The sequence below is a fragment of the Elephas maximus genome, chromosome 6, assembly GCF_024166365.1.
Source record: "Elephas maximus indicus isolate mEleMax1 chromosome 6, mEleMax1 primary haplotype, whole genome shotgun sequence".
In the NCBI taxonomy this organism is placed as follows: Eukaryota; Metazoa; Chordata; class Mammalia; order Proboscidea; family Elephantidae; genus Elephas; species Elephas maximus.
The window spans coordinates 127,764,000-127,785,520 of NC_064824.1; positions in this window are offsets into that span (position 1 = coordinate 127,764,000).

Consider the following 21,521-nt stretch of genomic DNA (forward strand, 5'->3'; position numbering starts at 1 on the left):
TGAATAATAGCTATATTAACTGGCCTTCCTTGTAGGCATATGAATATTATTCTATCACTGATAGCACTATACTTAAGGATAGATCTTGAAATGTTCTTTTTGACAATGAATGCAATGCCTAAATTATTAAGAACTCCAAACTACTGAGTATTGGCATTCTGGTTTTGCTGTATTAGTATTTTTAAATTTTCAGTTGTTGTTATTGTTGGGTTTTGTCCAATCAATTTTGACTCATAGTGACATCATGTGACAAAATAGACTCCCATATAGGGTTTTCTTGGCTGTAGTCTTTATGGAAGCATATCACCAGGTCTTTCTCCTGTGGAGCTGCTGGGCGGGTTAGAACTGCCAATATTTCTATTGGCAGCCAATCACTTAACCTTTGTACCACCTTTTTAAAAATGTAGGGTCATATTAAAAGAAATGTATATATACAGATCTCTTAAAACCAAATATACTTAAACATTAATAATTCAGCTTTAAATTATATATGAAATGAGATAAATAAGTTTTAAAAAATGCTATAATGAGATGTCATCAAAAGATGGATCAAAAACTGAATATGGTAGTTCAGTTAACTTTTAGGCCTCCTGTGGAGAAAGAGTGGGAGAGACAACTGATGATTCACCGCTTCCAGCTCCAGAATTATAACCGTGGAAAGAACACCTGGGGAATTAGTGTAACTTACTGTAATAAAAAACTGTAATAGAGCTGCTGTAATAGAGCAGGAGGGAGAAAATCATTTAGATTTTTCTATGTATAAGTTTTCATATACCTATTTTTGTCAGGAAATGAAATATCTTGGAGAACTAAGCCTGTATCTAAAAACTTAAAATAAAATTTTTGACGAAAATCCCCAACAACTTGAAAGTATTTTATTTGCGTTTGTATCCTTTTCAACAGTGAGTGTCTAACCTGATTGTCTTTGATTTTATAACTCAGTGACATTAGCATGAGCGTCAACTATAGATGCTGTCCCAGGGCTTCCAATGCTGTCTTGAATAAGCCACACAACCTGGTCTTGCCATTTTCCAAAATTATATTAATTCTCCTCATAGTGTGTTTTCCCCTTTAATAGATATCAGATATCTTTGTAATAATAATCTGTTAATGGAAAACTTTTTAAAAAGCTAAAATCATGGTGCTCATATGAATATCAAATGAACACTTATCAAAGATTTTATAATTTATTAATTAATAAATGTGCCAGTAAGATGTTACAACCCCCTCAAAGAAGAATGCAAAGAACATGTACATACATAGGTAGTCTGGAATGCTAAAATTATTTGAACATAGTTGTAAAATTAGTCAAAACCTATAGGGCCATAATCAGCTGTGTCCCACCATGCAAGAATCCTTAGTTTTGTATTCCATATGCAAAAATTACTCTTTGTTTTCTATAATTTACAGAGTTTTAAATATAAATTAAGACAATTCAATCCATAACGAGGAGGAACTATTATTATCCCCCTTTTACAGAGAAGGAACCAGAGGTAGAAAAATGTCCTCTCACAAGCAGCCAGCAACCAGTCATTTGGTTCCATTTTTGATCTTTATGTTGTACTGCAACTGGCATTATTCTTGAAACTTGTAGCTGATTCTAAAAAAAATTAAATACAATCTTTATATTGCTCTTTACTATAAACAAAAGTCTCCAGGTTGCCATGGAAAATCACACATATAAGACTTATGTCAACAATCTTAGTTACACATAATTTACTCTGCTGATTTTGGATTGATGGCCTAAGGGCAGCTCCAAGCATTTCTTCTGATAACAGGTATGGCTTTGTGTTAACTGTTCCTATTAGTTTTACGTACACAATGTCATATTTTGGTAGGATGGAATCTAACTTTTGGATAAATGATAATTTTACTAAGTGTAGGAGTCCCTGGGTGGTGCAAAAGTTTAATGGACTAAGCAGCTAACCAAAACTTTGGAAATTCGAGTCCATCCATAGGCATCTCAGAAGAAAGGCTTGGTGATCAACTTCTGAAAACCGTTTGGAGTACAGTTTTATTCTGATACGTGTGAGGTCACTGTGAGTCAAAATCAACTTGACAGCAACTGGTTTATACAAAGTGCTTTAGTCATCTAGTGCTGCTATAACAGAAATACCAAAAGCAGACAGCTTTAACAAAGAGAAACTTATTTACTTACAGTCTAGTAGGCTAGAAGTTCAAATTCAGGGTTCCAGCTCCAGGAGAAGGCTTTCTTTCTCTGTCAGTCATGGGTGAAGGTCCTTGTCGTCAATCTTTCCTGGTAGAGGAGCTTCTCAGTGCAGGGATCCTGAGTCCAACAGACATGGTATTTTCTTGACTCTGGTTTCTCGGTGGTATGAGATCCCCCTGTCTCTCTGCTCTCTTGTCTCCTTTATATCTCAAAAAAGACTGACTTAAAACACAACTTAATCTTGTAGATTGAGTTCTGTCTCATTAACGTAACTGCCTCTAATCCTGCCTCGTTAACATCTTAGAGGTAGAATTTACAACACATAGGAAAATCACATCAGATGTCAAAATGGTAGACAATCACACGATACTGGGAATCATGGCCTAGCCAAGTTAACAAACATTTTAGGGGGACACAATTCAATCTATAGCATTCTACCCTTTGACCCCCAAAATTCATGCCCTTGTCACATGTAAAACACATTCATCCCATCATATCATAGCAAAACTCTTAAATCAACTCCAAGCCCAAAATCCAAGAATTCTTCATCTGTGAAATCAAGAATATAAGTTATCTACTTACAAAGTACAGTGGTGGACCAGGCACAATCTAGACATTGCCATTACAAATGGCAGAAATTGGAGGGAAAGAAGGGATAAGAGACATCAAGCAAGTCAGCATATTACACTAGCTCCCAAGGCTTAAAAATAATCCTCTGTTCTCTGAGACCATTTAGACAATGGCCCTGTCCTCCAGACTCTAGGTATTGGCCACAGTCTCTCAATTCTGTGTGGAGGCCCCTTGGCCCTGGACTTCAGCTCTGTCTTCTAGGCCCACTGGAAATGCTACTCTGCTCCCTCAGATTTGGGTGGCCCCATTCTCCTAGTCCATCTAAGTGGCAACTCAACCCTTTGAGACTCCAGAGGTCATGGCCTGTGTTCCTTGTATCTTCAGCCTCAGCTTTCTTGTTCCTTGGCCTCTCAGCCCCTCAGGCCTCACAGCCTGCATCTAACCTGCTGGAACAAATGTTCCCAAACTCTGCAGCTCCACCGATAAGTGCCTGGAGGCACCCCAATCTGCCAGTAAACTTCAGCTGGAAGGCACTCAGTTCTCTCGCTTTGTGGGCCGGCAAGCCTAGCTCCACCAATAAATGGAGGCATCCCACTCTGTCCAGAAGCCTCCTATGCAAAGGCACTCAGCTCTCTCATTCCAGATGTAGGTTCCAGCACTGTCTCATGCTGGTCTCCTGGTTCTGCTGCTGCTGTTTCTCTGCTGCTGCCATTTCTCTGCTGCACCATCTCCAGTGTAATATCTCTCCTCACTTCATTCTGAGTCCTCACCAGAATTGCCTTAGATGTCCATAATTCCACCAACAATCCCTTCAAAGGAAGCCTCTATCCATTCACAGTTTCAAAACTACTTCCACATTTTAGGTATCTGTTAGAGCAGCACGCCACTTTTGGTACCAAATGTCTTAGGCCAGGTTCTCTAGAGAAGCAAAGCAAGCATATAAAGGAAATGGCTCACATGGTTGAGAGGCTGGAATGTCCCAAATCCATGGGTCAGACTAGAGAATTCTTCTGATTCATGTAGCCACTGGGGCTGGCTAACCCAAGGTCAACAGGTCAGAGAGCAGGGCTCTTGCTCACAGGCTGCAAAGACCAGCAAATCCGAAGATTGGCAGGCAAGACGGCAGGTAAGCTACTAACTCAACTCCCAAGAACTGGAGCTCAGACAAACAGGAGCCAGCTGCAGGATCCAGAGCAAGCAAAACCCCACGAATCTTGCCAAAAAGTCCACTTACGTATTCGATGCAGGCCACACCTGCAAGGGAACTCCTTTTCAACTGATTGGCTACTCATAGCAGATCCCATCATGGAAGTGATTACATAATGTCAAATCTCATCATGAAAGTGGTCACATCATCATATGACTGCCAAACTACATCGTAACTGCCAAACAACTGAGAATCATGGCCCAACCAAGTTGACACATAATATTAATGATCATACCAAGTATAGATTTCACACAATGTGAACAAAATCTATAGAGTTTAAATTGGATGATGTATATCAAAATATTACATATATTCTTAACGGAGAATAACAAAATTGGAATGAAATAATGTACTTTCAGAAATATTCAATATACTCAAATAATTCTTGTAATTATAATATTAAATAAAATGATCTTCTACACCATTTGTTCTATACGTGTGGTCTGTGAATCCATGGGGATCCCTGAGACCTCTTCAGGAGATCCATACAGTCAAAACTATTCTCACATTTATATTAAGGAACTATTTGACTTTTCCACCATGTTGATATTTGTAGACAGCGCAAAAACAATGATAGGTAGAAGTTTTGGCAACTTAGCATAAATCAAGGTAGTACTAGTAAGTCATTGTGTTCTACACTCAGGAGAAAAAGGGTAGTTTTTATGAAAACTCCATTCCTGATTACACATCTTCTTAATATTCTGTGGGACAAAATGGGAAGTATGCATAAAGCATTTCTGCTGCATACCACATATATGATGATTATCTCAAGGAAAAACATTTGTATGTGAATGTCAAACAAAGTAGCCACTTTTTCCATGGAACATTGTTTTTACTTGAAAGATGACTAACGGGAAAATTATGCATTTTTTTTTTCAGACTTGGATATTTGGCAGATATTGTTTTCTAAAATGAACAAACTGAGCTACCTCATCAAGGAATACAATCGACCACTTGCTGCCACGATAAAATTCAGGCTTTCACATAAAATTAGAAGAAAACATGTCTCTGCAATTATGAGCTTTTTTGGATGAAATTGATGGTGATAGTATCAAATGTGCTTTTAAAAACTATTGTGTAGTGGAATGCGCCAAAATCTGGAAGATGTGCCTAGCCCAGTGCATCAATACTTTCCAAATAACCAAGGCATGATGTTAGAACACGCCTGGCTAAAATAATTCACTCAAGTACAATGCAACCAATTAATTTTAATATAACCAAATTAAAAAAAAATCATCGATATGGCTTTAGATTCCACATTACAACCATTCTTTAAATACTGGCAGTTGCTGAGTTTTGATGTAAGATGAAGGAAATTTATCCACAATTATGTGAAAAGCCTTCTTTTCTTTCCAACAACACATCTGCTTTTCCAACAACATATCCCAATAGGTTGGATGGAGAATCAGATATGCAACAAATTCCCTCCCAGAATGACCTTATGCAAGCCCAACAATGTATTTGAAGTAATAGGTTCTACTTTTGCTTGTGCCAAATAGTTCCACTAGTAATTTGAATTTTTAAAAATTAGACAAATGAGAAAGATTTTTTGTTCAGATGTGTTTCAGAAGGAATTAGGAAAATATTTATATATTGGTACTTAAACTTAACCGAAAACCAAACCAATTGCAGTGGAGCTGATTCTGACACAGGGTGACCCCATGTGTTTCAAAGTAGTACTGCTCCTCATGGAGTTTTCAACGGTCGTGATCTTTCAGGAGTAAATCTTCAGACCTTTTTTTCAAGGTGCTTTTGGGTGGATTTGAGCTTTTAGCTGCTTGTACCACTCAGGGACTCCACTTACACTTAAGCATGACTTTTATCTTCCATATGTAATTTCTTCACACCCACACTACAGCCCTGTGAAGAAGCCACCATGTTACCAAGGAAGAAAGAGTGGCCAGTGAAAATTAAAGGATGATTTCAACATCAAACAATTGATCCATAAAAAAACCTAACCTGGACTATCAGTTTTCTGAACAGTCGTTCAGGAAGGCAGTATCTATTTTTAGAGAAGTTGTAGGAGGCAGTCAAATAACCAAGATGAGACCTTCATTTGAGCACAGACAATCAAACCCACTTACCTTTAAAGCTGTGGTCTGCATGGACCATTTGGAGAAATAGGGACTAGCAGCAAGTCTTCCATTACAACCTCTCAGACTGGTAACTCCTGACATAGCAGTGTTTACTTTTTGGAGTATCCCCCTATTGGCAATTCCCTTCCAATGTGATTTATGAATCATCTCAAAGAGCTATAACACATTGGAAAGAGAACAGGACTTCTAGATATTCATTCCTTGATTGTTGTCTTGATTTATGGCAGCTGGAACTGATTTGGTTAAGTGCTATGGCTGCTAACCAAAGGGTTGGCAGTTCAAATCTGCCAGGCTCTCCTTGGAAACTCTATGGGGCAGTCCTACTCTGTCTTATAGGGTCACTACGAGTCAGAATCGACTCGACGGCACTGAGTCTGGGTTGGGAACTGATTCATGGTTTACTTAACACAGTAGGTCAAGAATAACACTGACTTCTCATTTTAAGAACTCTGAGTATCTTTTCATTTTAGATGTATACAAAATTCTTCACTCATAGAGTGTTGCCACATCATGCAGGGTCCCTCCTGCCATATATTGCCAAGGCGATTCTTTATCATGAATATACTTCAGATTCTCCTAAGGTAAATTGTGTTACATTAGCATGCTTATTTACATTGACAGTTTATCATGTATGGAAATTTATATTGGGCTAGGAGAAAGGAATGTAAATTTTTTGCCTTACGCTTTTTGTCAAAAACATGCTATGTAACTATTTAAGTACTTTCTGTATCAGTTTCCTCATATATCTCCTACTAATATTTCTAAAATTCTACAGCTATAACTGATCTCCAAATGTCTATTCTACTTACATTCTGAAAGGGCTTTATTAAAAACTTGCACAAATAAATGTCCATTTATTGAAAAATTTCTAGAAAATGTAATTATGTACTTTCTTAATGGCATTAGAGTCCACTATCTTCTCACCCAGAGAAATATATATCCTACTATAATGTGGGGTAATTAAAATTTTTTAGAAACAGAATCTATAAAATTTAAGTTTTATTGTGCTTTGGCAAACAATAGTGAGGAAAACGTAGGTGATTTGGATGAGGCAATAGAAGCATGTTAATCCTATTTCCGGTTAATATTTGTACCAGGGATGTGAGTTGCGTATATGTATGGAATTAAGTTCCTCTTCAAAGGAAGAGAATTAGGGCTTAGAGAAATCTATGCATGGAAGTAAATCCCAGTGGGCTCTTTTATCCTCCCTTTGAAGCAAAGGGTTTGAATATGTTTATTAAAAATAAATCAAGGAAAGCTCTGAATTTTTTGGGAAGACAGGTTTTTGGGGGTTTTTCTTTATAAAATAAAGAAATGCAAAAAGTTGCAGGTTTTCTCTGAAAATTAATCACTAATCAATAAATACATTTTATTATGAATACATGTGCAACTAAATCCTCGTCACTAGCCATTATTAAAATACTTCAATAACCTACCTCAGAATGCCCCCACATGTCTGTCAGCTTGCCCTAATGTGGGGGTTTATGTGTTTCTGTGATGCTGGAAGCTATGCCACTGCTAGTCAAATACCAGCAGTATCACTCATGGTGGACAGGTTTCAGCTGAGCTTCCAAACTAAGATAACCTAGGAAGAAGGACCTAACAGTCTAATTCTGAAAACAATTAACCAGTGAAAACCTTATGAATAGCAGTGGAACACTGTCTGATACAGTGCCAGAACATGAACCCCTCAGGTTGGCAGGTACTCAAAAAACTAGTGAGGAGGAACTGCCCCATCAAAATAGAGTCAACCTTAATGATGTGGATGGAGCCAAGCTTTCAGAACCTTCATTTGCTAATATGGCACAACCCAAAATGAGAAGAAACAACCTCAAACGCCCACTAATAATCAGAATATATGAAGTATGAATCTAGGAAGTGTATGAAGTATGAATCTAGGAAAATCAGAAATCTTACAAAATGAAATGGAGCACATAAACATCAATATCCTAGGAATTAGTGAGCTAAAATGGATTGGTATCAGCCATTTTGAATCAGACAATCATATGGCCTACTATTCCAGGAATGACAACTTGAAGAGGAATGGTGTTGCATTCGTCATCAAAAAGGAACATTTCAAGATCAATCCTGAAGTAGAACACTGTCAGTGATAGAATAATATCCACACGCCTACAAGGAAGACCACTTAATATGACTATAATTCAAATTCATGCACCAACCACCAGGCCAAAGATGAAGGAATTGAAGATTTTTACCAACTTCTGCAGTCTGATCAAACATGCAATCAGGATGCACCGATAATTACTGGTGATCGAAACATGAAGGCTGATCTCAAAAAGGGAGGATAGGTAGTTGGAAAATATGGCCTTCGTGGTAGAAATGCTGCCAGAGATCCCATGATATAATTTTGCAAGACCAACAACTTCACTGCAAATGCCTTTTTTCTGCAACATAAATGGTGACTATACATGTGGACCTCACCAGATAGAAAATACAGGAATCAAATTGACTACATCTGTGAAAAGAAACAATGGAAAAGTTCAATATCTTCAGTCAGAATAAGGCCGGGGCTAACTGCGAAACAGCCCATCAATTGCTCATATGCAAGTCCAAGTTGAACCTGAAGAAAAATAGAAGTCCACGAGAGCCAAAGTACAACTTTGAGTATATCCCACCTGAATTTAGACACCATATCAAGAATAAATTTGACACATTGAACACTAATGACCGCAGACCAGACAAGTTGTGGAATGACATCAAGGACATCATACATGAAGAAAGCAAGAGGTCATTAAAAAGATAGGAAAGAGAGAAAAAGACCGAAATGGATGTCAGAAGAGACTCTGAAACTTGCTCTTGAACATAGAGTAGCTAACAGAAATGGAAGAAATGAAAAAGTAAAAGAGCTGAACAGAAGATTTTGAAAGGCATCTTGAGAAGACAAAGTAAAGTATTATGACGACTTGTGCAAAGACCTGGAGTTAGAAAACCAAAAAGGAAGAATACAATCAGCATTTCTAAAGCTGAAAGAACTGAAGAAAAAATTCAAGTGTCAAGTTGCAACACTGAAGGATTCTAGGAGGAAAATATTAGACAATGCAAGAAGTATCCAAAGAAGATGGAAGGAAGAGTCACTATACCAAAAATAATGGGTTGGTGTTCAACCATTTCAGGAGGTAGCGTATGATCAGGAATCCAAGGTACTGAAGAAAGAAGTCCAAGCTGCACTGAAGGCATTGGGAAAAAAACAAGGCTCCAAGAATTGTCAGAATACAAATTGAGATGTTTCGCAAACCGATGCATCACTGGAAGTACTCACTTGTCTCTGCCAAGAAATTTGGAAGACAGCTACCTGGCCAACACACAGGAAGAAACCCATATTTATGCCTATTCCTAAGAAAGATGATCCCACTGAATGAAGAAATTATCAAACAACATCATTAATATTACACCAGGTAAAATTTGCTGAAGATCATTCAAAAGTAGTTACAGCAGTACATTCACTGAAAACTGCCAGAAATTCAAGACAGATTCAGAAGAGGACGTGGAACCAGGGATATGATTGCTGATGTCAGAGGATTCTGGCTGAAAACAGAGAATGCCAGAAAGATGTTTACCTATGTTTTGTTGACTATGCTAAGGCATTCGAATGTGTGGATCATAACAAATTATAGATAACGTTGCGAACAATGGGAATTCCAGAACACTTGTGTTCATGAGGAACCTACACATACACCAAGAGACAGTTGTTGTAACAGAAAAGCAGATACTGCTTGGTTTGAAGTCAGGAAAGTTGTTGGTCAGGGTTTTATCCTTTAACAATACCGTTGTACACTGAGCAAATAATCCAAGTTGTTGTCCTTGTTAGGTGCCATTGAGTCGATTGCGACTCATAGCAGCCCTACATACAACAGAATGAAACACTGCCTAATCCTGTGCCATTCTCACAATCATTGTTATGCTTAAGCCCATTGTTGCAGCCACTGTGTCAATCCATCTCACTGAGGGTCTTCCTCTTTTTGCCCACCCTCTACTTTACCAAGCATGATGTCCTTCTCCAGGGACTGATCCCTCCAGACAACATGTCCAAAGTACGTGAGACGTAGTCTTGCCATCCTTGCTTCTAAGAATTCTGGTTGTACTTCTTCCTAGATTTCTTTGTTCTTTTGGCAGTGCATGGTATATACAGTATTCTCCAATACCACAATTCAAAGGCATCAATTCTTCAGTTTTCTTTATTCATCATCCAGGTTTCACGTGCATAGGAGGTGATTGAAAACACCATGGCTTGGATCAGGCATACCTTAGTCTGCAAGGTGACATCTTTGCTTTTCAGTACTTCAAAGAGGTCTTTTGCAGTAGGTTTACCCAGTGCAATGTGTCTTTTGATTTCTTGACCGATGCTTCCATGGCTGTTGATTGTGGACCCTAGTAAAATGAAATCCTTGACAACTTCAATCCTTCCCCTTTTTAATACCTGTACATAAAGAAAACAAAAATCCTCACACATAGATCAATAAGTAACATTGTGATAAACAGAGAAAATATTGAAGTTGTGAAGCATTTCATTGAACTTGGATCCACAATCAATGCCTATGGAAGTGAATAAGGAAGATTTTAGAAGAATTGACACCTTTGAAGTATGATGTTGGCAAAGGATATTGAATATACCATGGACTGTCAGAAGAATGAATAAGTCTATCTTGGAAGAAGTACAGCCAGAGTGCTCCTTGGAAACGTGGATGTCAAGAGTTCGTCTCATGTACTTCGGATGTTATCAGGAGAGACCAGTCCCTGAAAAGGGACATCATGCTTGGTAAGATAAGGGGTCAGTGAAAAAGTGAAAGACCCTAGATGAGATAAATCGACACAGTAACTGCAACAGTTGGCTCAAATATAGCAGTCAGCACAGGGCAAGGCAGTGTTTCCTTCTGCTGTACATAGGGCCGCTATGAGTCCAAACTGACTGGATGGAGTCTAACAGCAAGAACCACTACTCTTGCTTGTTTTTGTTCATGTCTCTCACTCTGGTCACTCACTCACTCTGAGGGAAGCAGCTCAGCAACCTATGGGGATGCCCACATGGATGAGAAAATGAAGTTTCTCTCCAAGGATCAGCAAAGCACTGAGGCCTGCCAAGAACCACACGAGTGAGTTTGGAAGCAGATTCTCCAGCCTCAGTCAAGCCTGAGATGATTGCAGCCCCAGCTAACAGCTTGAATGCAAAATCCTGTGAGACCCTGAGCCACAACGAACCCTCCAGCTAAACTGCTTCTAGGTTCCTGACCTTCAGAAAGTGTTTGAAATAATAAAATTTTTTGTTTTAAGCTGTAGGGTTTGGGGCCAATTTGTCACACACTAAATATAAACTAACACACAGACAGTTATTTCCCTCAATAAATCCATTGCATGCCAAATTCCAATTCAGTGCCTACTTCTTGGAGGACTGATTTTGAGAAAAGTCTGTCTTCTTTTTTTTTTTTCCAGAGAATTAAGCATTGCAAATGTTCCTAGTCACCAAAACAAAGAATGATTTGTAAATAAAGACTTCTCACTGACAACCCATAGATGAGTTGGGTCAAATCCAAAAAAAAAAAAAAAAAAACCCTAAACCCACTGCTGTAGAGTCAATTCCAACTCATAGAGACCCTATAGGACAGAGTAGAACTGCCCCATAGAATTTCCAAGTAGCGCCTGGCGGATTTGAACTGCCAATCTTTTGGTTAGCAACCATAGCACTTAACCACTATGCCACCAGGGTTTCCAAGTTAGATCAAGGGGCATGCAATTCTCTTGATAGCTCCAACTCCATCTCATTCCTCTGCCACTGTAGAAGCTCTGTTGGAGTGCAAGTGAGTGAGAGCAACATTACTTCAGGGTGAATATTAAACCTTCTGCCTCTTACAAAAACAGCAATCCACAAACTTTGGGTGCTCTTATTTATAACACGCTTCTTGTGACACATCACACAGCTAATGGGTTAGTGTTCAGTGACACTGTGGTTGAGAACACATGCTATGAAGTGCTGACAATTTTTTGGTCAGCCATTATTTTGAGGGTATAGGGAAAGCTGTAAACAAATATGTATGGATTGCAAAAAGGTATCCCATAAAGTCTTTGAAAAATATTAGCTATGAAAGATGCCTTCAACTTGGAGGAGAGGTGCTGGGGAGATAGTGGACATGGTTAAGGTTGGGGAGGGCTGGGGAAAATAACTGGGCCACAGAGTGGACCTTTAATGATATGGATTTTGATAGTTAAGGGAGGGGAAAACTCAGATTTGAGCTTGGCTCTTCATGATTTCCAAGAATGTGTCAGGGCTCTTTAAGTTGAAAGTAACAAAGAATATTCAAATTGACTAAAGCAATGTAAAGACAAATTTTTAAAGAATCTCATCTACGTAGACATCTCTGTCATTAGGTGTGGTGTGATCAGGGCTCAGATAACATCACTTGGTTCCATGTCTGGGATCTGCCTCCATTGGGCTAGTTTCATTGAGTCCACATGGTAGCCCCATAGCCTCATTCTTACTTCATTGCAGTATCTAGTTGAGCCCTAAGATTCCCACTGTCCTTTGTTCTCCTTTCTGATCATGGTGGCTAGAGAGATTGCATTAGCTATCCTCTGTTTGGCCCTTTAGAGTTACTCTCTACCCTCCTCTCAACTCCAGGAGGCTGATTGTATGAATTACACCAACAGGCTCCCATCTATCCTGCTCTGGTTCAGGATCAGCCACTGGGGAGTCCCAGCAGGAAATCAAAGGCAGAGGAGACTAAAAAAAAAATAGAGGAGACTAGATTAGAGTAATGATCTCCTTTGCTCCCCTGCTGGGGTCATTTTAGACTCCACCAAAATTCTGCAGATCTCCACTCTGCATGATTCTCTCCATTTACAGGTTCTTGAAACCTCATTCTCACTTCGTACTTTGGGTCTAGGGTGGAAGAAGCCCCAATGAACCTGGATATTTTATGTCCTTATTCTATATTCCATTTGCCCTTTTGTAAATAGTAAATAAACCCTCCTCAATTTATTCTAATTTATAGTGGAGCCCCTGGGTGGCACATATAACAAAAGGTTGGAGGTAGAGTCCACCCAGAGGAGCCTCAGAAGAAACAACTGGCAATATACTTCTGAAAAATCAGCCATTGAAAATCCTATGGAACACATTTCTACTTTGATGCATATGGGGTCACCATGAGTGGGAATTGCCTTGATGGTAACTGTGGTTTTAATTTCTCCTAACGGGAGTGTGGACACCTGGTGGTGCAGTGGTTAAGAGCTCAGCTGCTAACCAGAAAGATGGCAGTTTGAATCCATGAGTCACTCCTTGAAAAACCTGTGAAGCAGTTCTACTCTCTCCTCTAGGGTCGCTATGAGTCAGAGTTGACTCAAAGGCAATGGGTTTAATAGGAATGTGTTTCTATTGGATGTTCAGCTGTTACAGATATGGAAACCACCGATTGGCTCTGATCACGTTTGTCCCTTGGTGCTTTTGGAGCCCCACTTGAACAACATGAATAAAGAGCTAGAAAGAAATGGATCCCCAAAGCTGCAGCCAGTTATGGAGAGAAGGAAGAATAGATGTTAGAGAGGTGGACAAAGTTGGTTAATTACAAAGAGGTTGTAATCTTGTCATAGGGATACTTGGGTGGTTGTTTCTAAGGAAGATGGTTGATAGCACCAGCTTTCCAGATGAGTTGTTCCTTTATGAGCATGTCCACATCTGCACCTTAGAATCTGAGTCTTGGATTCTGTTTCTGGTTATGTGACTCGTATTTTGCCTAGAAAAAACTAGGCAAGTGATTTGAGATTCTGGTTTGTTTATGTAATGCAGTGTTTGTGATAAGGTACATAATACACCCTCTCCTCACTTGTCAACATGGTTAGGTTCCAAAGATCAAGTCATTAAGCTAAATTAGTGTTATGTGAAAATGGAGGATGACCACATCAGGTCACAAAACGGAGGATGAATACATAATTACATAACTGCCAAATTACACCATTACATAATGCCAAACCACAGAGAATCATGGCCAGCCAAGTTGACATACAGCTTTAATGATCAAAGCCAGTGTTACTCTTGCCTTGCACCTCAGCATTCCTTACTGCCAGATGTATGTTGTTTGCACACAAAATAGTCAGATTTTTCTTTACTATTGTTGTAAATGTGAAATGTCACATAACAAGATAGTCAATAAGTGAGGAGAAGGTATAGCAAGACTCTTCGTCAATATTACAGGATTTGGAGATGGTTAAGTTTATCTTTTGTTTCGTCTGATTCGATCACATCTGCACATACAGTTGTGGGACAAGAGATTATTATACTTCATTTTAGAGTTTTAGGAATTCTGCAGAAAACACTTGTATGAGCTCAGAGAGATTACACGGAGAAAACCTAACTTGAACCGTCCTGTGATTTATCTTCTCTGAGGGAGAGATATCTCTTACAGTGGTGGTTGTAGTTCAAGGCAAAGTCTTCCATTCACCCAGGCATCTTATAAACACATTATTCTTCCTATTCAGTGTCATTACATTTTAGCCATTTTCCTAGCTGTTCTCCATGTATTTGGATGAGAATCACTTGAATACTAGTGAACTCATTGTGTTCCTGTATGTTACGGATGATTATTTTATAAATGATTATGACTGATAGATACTGTTATGGATTGAATAGCCAAAACAAAACAAAATAAAACCATTGCTGTCAAGTTGATTCCAACTCATAGCGACCCTATAGGACAAAGTAGAACTGCCCCACAGGGTTTCCAAGGAGTGGCTGGTAGATTCTAACTGCCGACCTTTTGGTTAGCTGTCAAGCTCTTAACCACTGCATCACCAGGGCTATGGATTGAACTATGTCCCCCAAAATTGTTTGTCAACTTGATTAGGCCATGATTCCCAGTATTGTGTGATTGTCCACCTTTTTGTCATCTGATATGATTTTCCTGTGTGTTGTAAATCCTATCTCTGTTATGTTAATGAGGCAGGATTAGAGGAAGTTATATTAATGAGGCAGAAACCAACCTACAAGATCAGATTGTATCTTAAGTCAGACTGCTTTGAGATATAAAAGAGAGAAGTGAGCAGAGAGACAGGGAGACCTCATACTGCCAAGAAAGTAGTGCCAGGGGCAGAGTGCATCCTTTGGACCTGTGGTCCCCGTGCTGAGAATCTCTTAGACCCGGGGGAAGATTGATGGCAAAGACCTTCTTCCAGAGCTTACAGAGAGAGAGCTGGTACCCTGAATTCAGACTTCTAGCCTCTTGAACTATGAGAGAATAAGTTTCTGTTTGTTAAAGCCATCCACTTATGGTATTTCTATTATAGCAGAACTAGATTTCTAAGACAGATACCGTGGATAAAATGACTCAGGATATTGCAGACAATAAATAATTACATTTTTCTTTCTTAGGGCATCTTAATTATTGTTTTTATTTTTATTGTGTTATCAAGTACTTTTTATTATGATATTGTGCTTTACAAACTGGATATAAACTGCCAGTAAGTCTAAGATTTGTTGTAGTTGAGGTTCCCAAAAGAAAGAGCAGCTAAGAATTATGCTCCAAGAACACTTTATTTGATTGGCTTGCTTACTCTATTTTCATACTAGACATACTCATTCACCCCCAATGCCACAGGCAGTCTCGAGATCTATTTGTCTGGGTTTCCAGTAAGTTGACTTCAGTAAAAGTGGTATATCAAAAGCACTCCATTCCACGTCTTTTTGAATTCAAATGTGTTTAAAACAAATCATTAGGTTTGCTTTTTGTTTCTGCTTTTCAGCTAGATGTTTGGCATCATGTAGCCAAAGCTCTAGACTAACTAAAGTTATAGAAAAAAATGTACTGTTCTATAATGGTGAACATAAGGACTCCTGTGCTTTGGAAGAACCTGTTAATAAGAATTATAAAGAACAAAACAGGAAAAAAATACTTGCCAAAATTAAGACAGAAAAAGGGTTTATACTTCCTAGAAGAGGATATGTAAATAAGTAAACCTGTATGAAAATGTTTAACTTAATTATTAAAGAAAGCAAATTAAACTACCAATAAGAAATTTAAAATAATAACAAAATATTAAAAAAAAAATTCTCAGTGCTAAGCAAGTTATCCCCCACACATCTGTCAGTTTGTCGTACTGTGGGAGCTTGTGTGTTGCTGTGATGCTGGAAGCTATGCCACCAGTATTCAGATACCAGCAGGGTCAACCATGGTACACAGGTTTCAGCTGAGCTTCCAGACTAAGACATACTGGGAAGAAGGACCCAGCGGTCTATTTCTGAAAAGAATTAGCCAGTGAAAACTTATGAATAGCAGTGGAACATTGTCTGATATAGTGCCGGGAGATAAGCTCCTCAAGTTGGAAGGCATTCAAAATATGACTGGAAAGGAGCCACCTCCTCAAAGTAGAGTTGACCTTAATGACGTGGATGGAATCAAGCTTTCAGGGCCTTTATCTGTTGTTGTAGTACAACTTAAAATGAGAAGAAACAGCTGCAAACATCCATTAATAACTGGAACCTGGAATGTACATAAAAGTATGGGTCTAGGAAAACTGGAAATCATAAAAATGAAATGGAATGTATAAAGATCAATATCCTTGTCATTAGTGAGCTGAAATGGACCAGCATTTGTCATTTTTAATCAGACAATCATATGGTCTACTATACTGGGAATGACTACTTGAAGAGGATTGGCATTGCATTCATCGTCAAAAAGAACATTTCAAGATCTATTCTGAAGTACAGCGCTGTCAGTGATGGAATAATATCAGTACACCTACAAGGAAGATCAGTTAATATGACTATTATTCAAATTTACACACTAACCACTAAGGCCAAAAATGAAGAAATTGAATATTTTTACCAGCTTCTGCAGTCTGAAATTGATCAAGCATACAATTGGGATGCACTGATAATTACTGGTGATTGGAATTTGAAAGTTGGAAACAAAGAAGAAGGATCTGTAGCTGGAAAATCTGGCCTTGGTGATAGAAATGATGCTGGAGATCAAATGATTGAATTTTGCACAAGCATCAACTTCTTCATTGAAAATAGTTTTTTAATGAACATAAACAGCCGCTATTTTTTTTTTTTTTTTATACACATGGACCTCACCAGATGGAGTACACAGGAATCAAATATACTACATCTGTGGAAAGAGATGATGGAAAAGCTCAATATCATCAGACTGAACGAGGCCAGGGGCCAACTGTGGATCAGACTATCAATTACTCATATGCAAGTTCAAGTTGAAACTGAAGAAAATAAGAACAAGTCCATGAGAACCAAAGTACAACCTTGAGTATATTCCACCAGAATTTAGAGACCATGAGTCAACGGGATGGCAACGGGTCGAGAATAGATTTGACACATTGAACACTAATGACCGAAGACGAGATGATTTGTGGAATGACAACATACATGAACAAAGCAAGAGATCATTAAAAAGACAGGGGAGGAAGAAAAGACCTAAGTGGATGTCAGAAGAGACTATGAAACTTGCTCTTTAATGACACTTAACTAAAGCAAAACGAAAAAATGATGAACTAAAAGAGCTGAATAGAAGATTTCAAAGGGTGGCTGGAGAAGACAAAGTAATGTATTATGATGACATTAGCAAAGATCTGGAGATAGAAAACCAAAAGGGAAGAACAGACTCAGCATTTCTCAAGCTGAAAGAACTGAAGAAAAAATTCAAGCCTCAAATTGCATTACTGAAGAATTCTATGGGTAAAATATTAAACAACGCAGGAAGCATCCAAAGAAGATGGAAGGAATACACAGAGTCGCTATATCAAAAAGAGCTGGTTGATGTTCAACCATTTCAGGAGGTACCATATGATCAGGAACCAATGGTACTGAAGGAAGAAGTCCAAGCTGCACTGAAGACACTAGTGAAAAACAAGGCTACAGGAATTGAAGGAATAACACTTGTGATGTTTCAACAAACAGATGTAGCGCTGAAAGTGCTCACTCATCTAAGCCAAGAAATTTGGAAGACAGCTACCTGGACAACTGACTGGAAGAGATCCATATTTATGCCTATTCCCAAGAAAGGTGATGCAACAGAATGCGGAAATTATTTAACAATATCATTAATATCACTCGCCAACAGAATTTTGCTGAAGATCATTCAAAAACAGCTGCAGTGGTATATTGACAAGGAACTGCCAGAAATTCGAGCCAGATTTAGAAGAAGACGTGGAACCAGGGATACCATTGCTGACATTAGATGGATCCTGACATTAGAGAAAACCAGAAAGATGTTTACCCATGTTTTATTGAGTATGCTAAGGCATTCAACTGTATGGATCATAATAACCTATGGATAACATTGCGAAGAATGGGAATTCCAGAACGCTTAATTGTGCTTATGAGAAAACTACATAGATCAAGAGGCAGTTGTTCAGACAGAAGAAGGGGATACTGATTGGTTTAAAGTCAGGAAAGGTGTGCGTTAGGATTGTATCCTTTCACCATACCTATTCAATCAGTATGCTCAGCAAATAATTCGAGAAGCTGGACTATATGAAGAAGAATGGGGCATCAGGATTGGAGGAAGACTCACGAACAACCTGCGTCATGCAGATGACACAACCTTGCTTCCTGAAAGTGAAGAGGACTTGAAGCACTTACTAATGAAGATCAAAGACCACAGCCTTCAGTATGGATTGCACCTCAACATAAAGAAAACAAAAATCCTCACAACTGGACCAATGAGCAACATCATGATAAATGGAGAAAAGATTGAAGTTGTCAAGGATTTCATTTTACTTGGATCCACAATCAATAGCCATGGAAGTAGCAGTTAAGAAATCAAAAGACACATTGCATTGGGTAAATCTGCTACAAAGGACCCCTTCAAAGTGTTGAAGAGCAAAGATGTCACCTTGAAGACTAAGGTGTGCCTGACTCAAGCCATGGTATTTTCAATCACATCATATGCATGTGAAAGCTCGACAATGAATAAGGAAGACCGAAGAAGAATTGACACCTTTGAATTGTGGTGTTGGCGAAGAATATTGAATATACCATGGACTGCCAAAAGAATGAACAAATCTGTCTTAGAAGAAGTACAGCCAGAGTGCTCCTTAGAGGCAAGGGTGGCGAAACTAGGTCTTACATACTTTGGACATGTTGTCAGGAAGCATCAGTCCCTGGAGAAGGACATCATTCTTGGCAGAGCACAGGGTCAGCGGAAAAGAGGAAGACCCTCAACGAGGTGGGTTGACACAGTGGCTGCAACAATGAGCTCAAGCATAACAATGATTGAAAGGATGGGTCGGGACTGGGCAGTGTTTCATTCTGTTGTGTGTGGGGTCATTATGTGTCAGAACGGACTCGACGGCACCTAAGAACACCACTATTAACTTTTTATTTTTTCTTGTATAAATTTTAATAATATAATTTTATTTCATTATTTTAAATAATAGGAATCAATACTTTTCCTATGTAAAAATTAAGTACAGAATTAGAAGTTGAATACAGAATTTAGCATTCTGAAGTAAAAATGCTGACTAGCTCAGCCTAATTTAACATCTATTAAGTAAAAGTAAGAAAGAAGACTAGGAAACATCAAGAACATCCATTTTAAAACTGGATTCAAAATATTTTATAGGTGTCTTGTTGGGTTTTTTTTTTTTTTGGTTGTGTTTACAAGTAGTTTTGTGATATATTAATGAAAAAAGTTGTCTTTCTTTTTGCTTATATTTTATTTATAATCTATTAAAAAGAATACAGATCTCAATTCTCCCCTAAATCTTTGGATTCCTTTATTCTCTAAGAAAACTTTTATAAAATAATTTTAATGACATCTTTTTTGGTTTTAACCTGCATTTTCCTAACGGCTATGATGTTGAGCACCTTTTTCTGTGTTTATTTGCCATCCATATACCTTCTTTGTTATGCGCAAATCTTTTGTCTACATATTTTTATTGAGTTGTTTGTCTTACTGAGTTGCAAGAACCCTTTATGTATTCTTGATACAAATTCTTATCTGACATGTGTTTTGCAATTTTTTTTTGTACCATTCTGTTGTTTGTCTTAATAGTGTCTTTCAAAGAGCAGACTTTTTAATAGTTCATGAAGCTTAATCTATCAATATGTTTTATTTTATTTTATTTTTTAACTTTCTGGCTAACAAATGTTTTCTTAATCCAATTCCACAAGGATTTTCTTATACATATATGTATCTTTTCTAGAAAGTTTTATAATTCTTTTAGAAGTTTTATAATTTTGACTCATATTTTAATCTGTGATCCCCATTGAGTTCATTAATACGTGGTTTGAGGTGAGAAGATTTTTTTTTTGTATTCCATAGAAAAGACTAATCTTTCCTCACTGAAGTTCTCATCGTTTAAAAATCAGTTGAGCATACTTTTCTGTTTCTGGACTCTCTCTTCTGTTCTATTGATGTATGTGTTTCTTCTTATGTCAAAAGCATACCATGTTGACTTCTGTAATCTTGAAATCAGGTGATGTATGTTCTCCAATTTTGTTCTTTTTCAAAATTGTTTTGGCAAGTCTAGTGCTTTGCATTTCATAAATTTTCAAAATAAACTTATCAATTTCTACAAAAAAGCATGTAGGATCTTGATTGGAATTATACATCTACTATAATGGCTGAAATTAAAAAAAAAAAAGTGAGGATACCAAGTGACTGTGAAGATAGGGCATGATTGAAACTTCATGAATTGTGGGTAGGAATGCAAAATGGTACAGTCATGTTGGAAAACAGTTGGGTAGTTTCTTATAATATTAATCATATATTAAAAAAAGAAAAACTTTGCCATGGAGTCAATTCCTACTCCTAACAACTGTATAGGATAGAGTAGAACTGCTCCATAGGGTTTTTTTTTTTTTTATTAACTTTTATTGAGCTTCAAGTGAATGTTTACAAATCAAGTCAGACTGTCACATATAAGTTTATATACACCTTGCTCCGTTCTCCCACTTGCTCTCCCCCTAATGAGTGAGCCCTTCCAGTCTCTCCTTTCATGACAATTTTGCCAGCTTCCAACTCTCTCTATCCTCCCGTCCCCCCTCCAAACAGGAGATGCCAACACAGTCTCAAGTGTCCACCTGATATCATTAGCTCACTGTTCATCAGCATCTCTCTCCTACCCACCGTCCAGTCCCTTTCATGTCTCCTGAGTTGTCTTCGGGAATGGTTCCTGTCCTGGGCCTCCGTAGGGTTTTCAAGGCTATAATCTTTATGGAAGCAAATGGCCACCTCTTTCTCCTGTGGAATAGCTGGTGGGTTTGAACCTTTGACATTTTGGTTGGCAACCCAGCACTTAACCACTGCACTACCAGGGCTTCTTACCACATGATGGAGCAATATTATTCTTTGATAATTATATCCAGAGACTTGTATGAACATATTTATGGCAACTTTATTATTAATCACCAAAATCTAGAAACAATCCGACTATCCATCAATTGGTGAACGGATAAACCATTTGAGGTAACCCAACTTGGGGAATAGTAACAAAACAAACAAACAAAATCATTGTC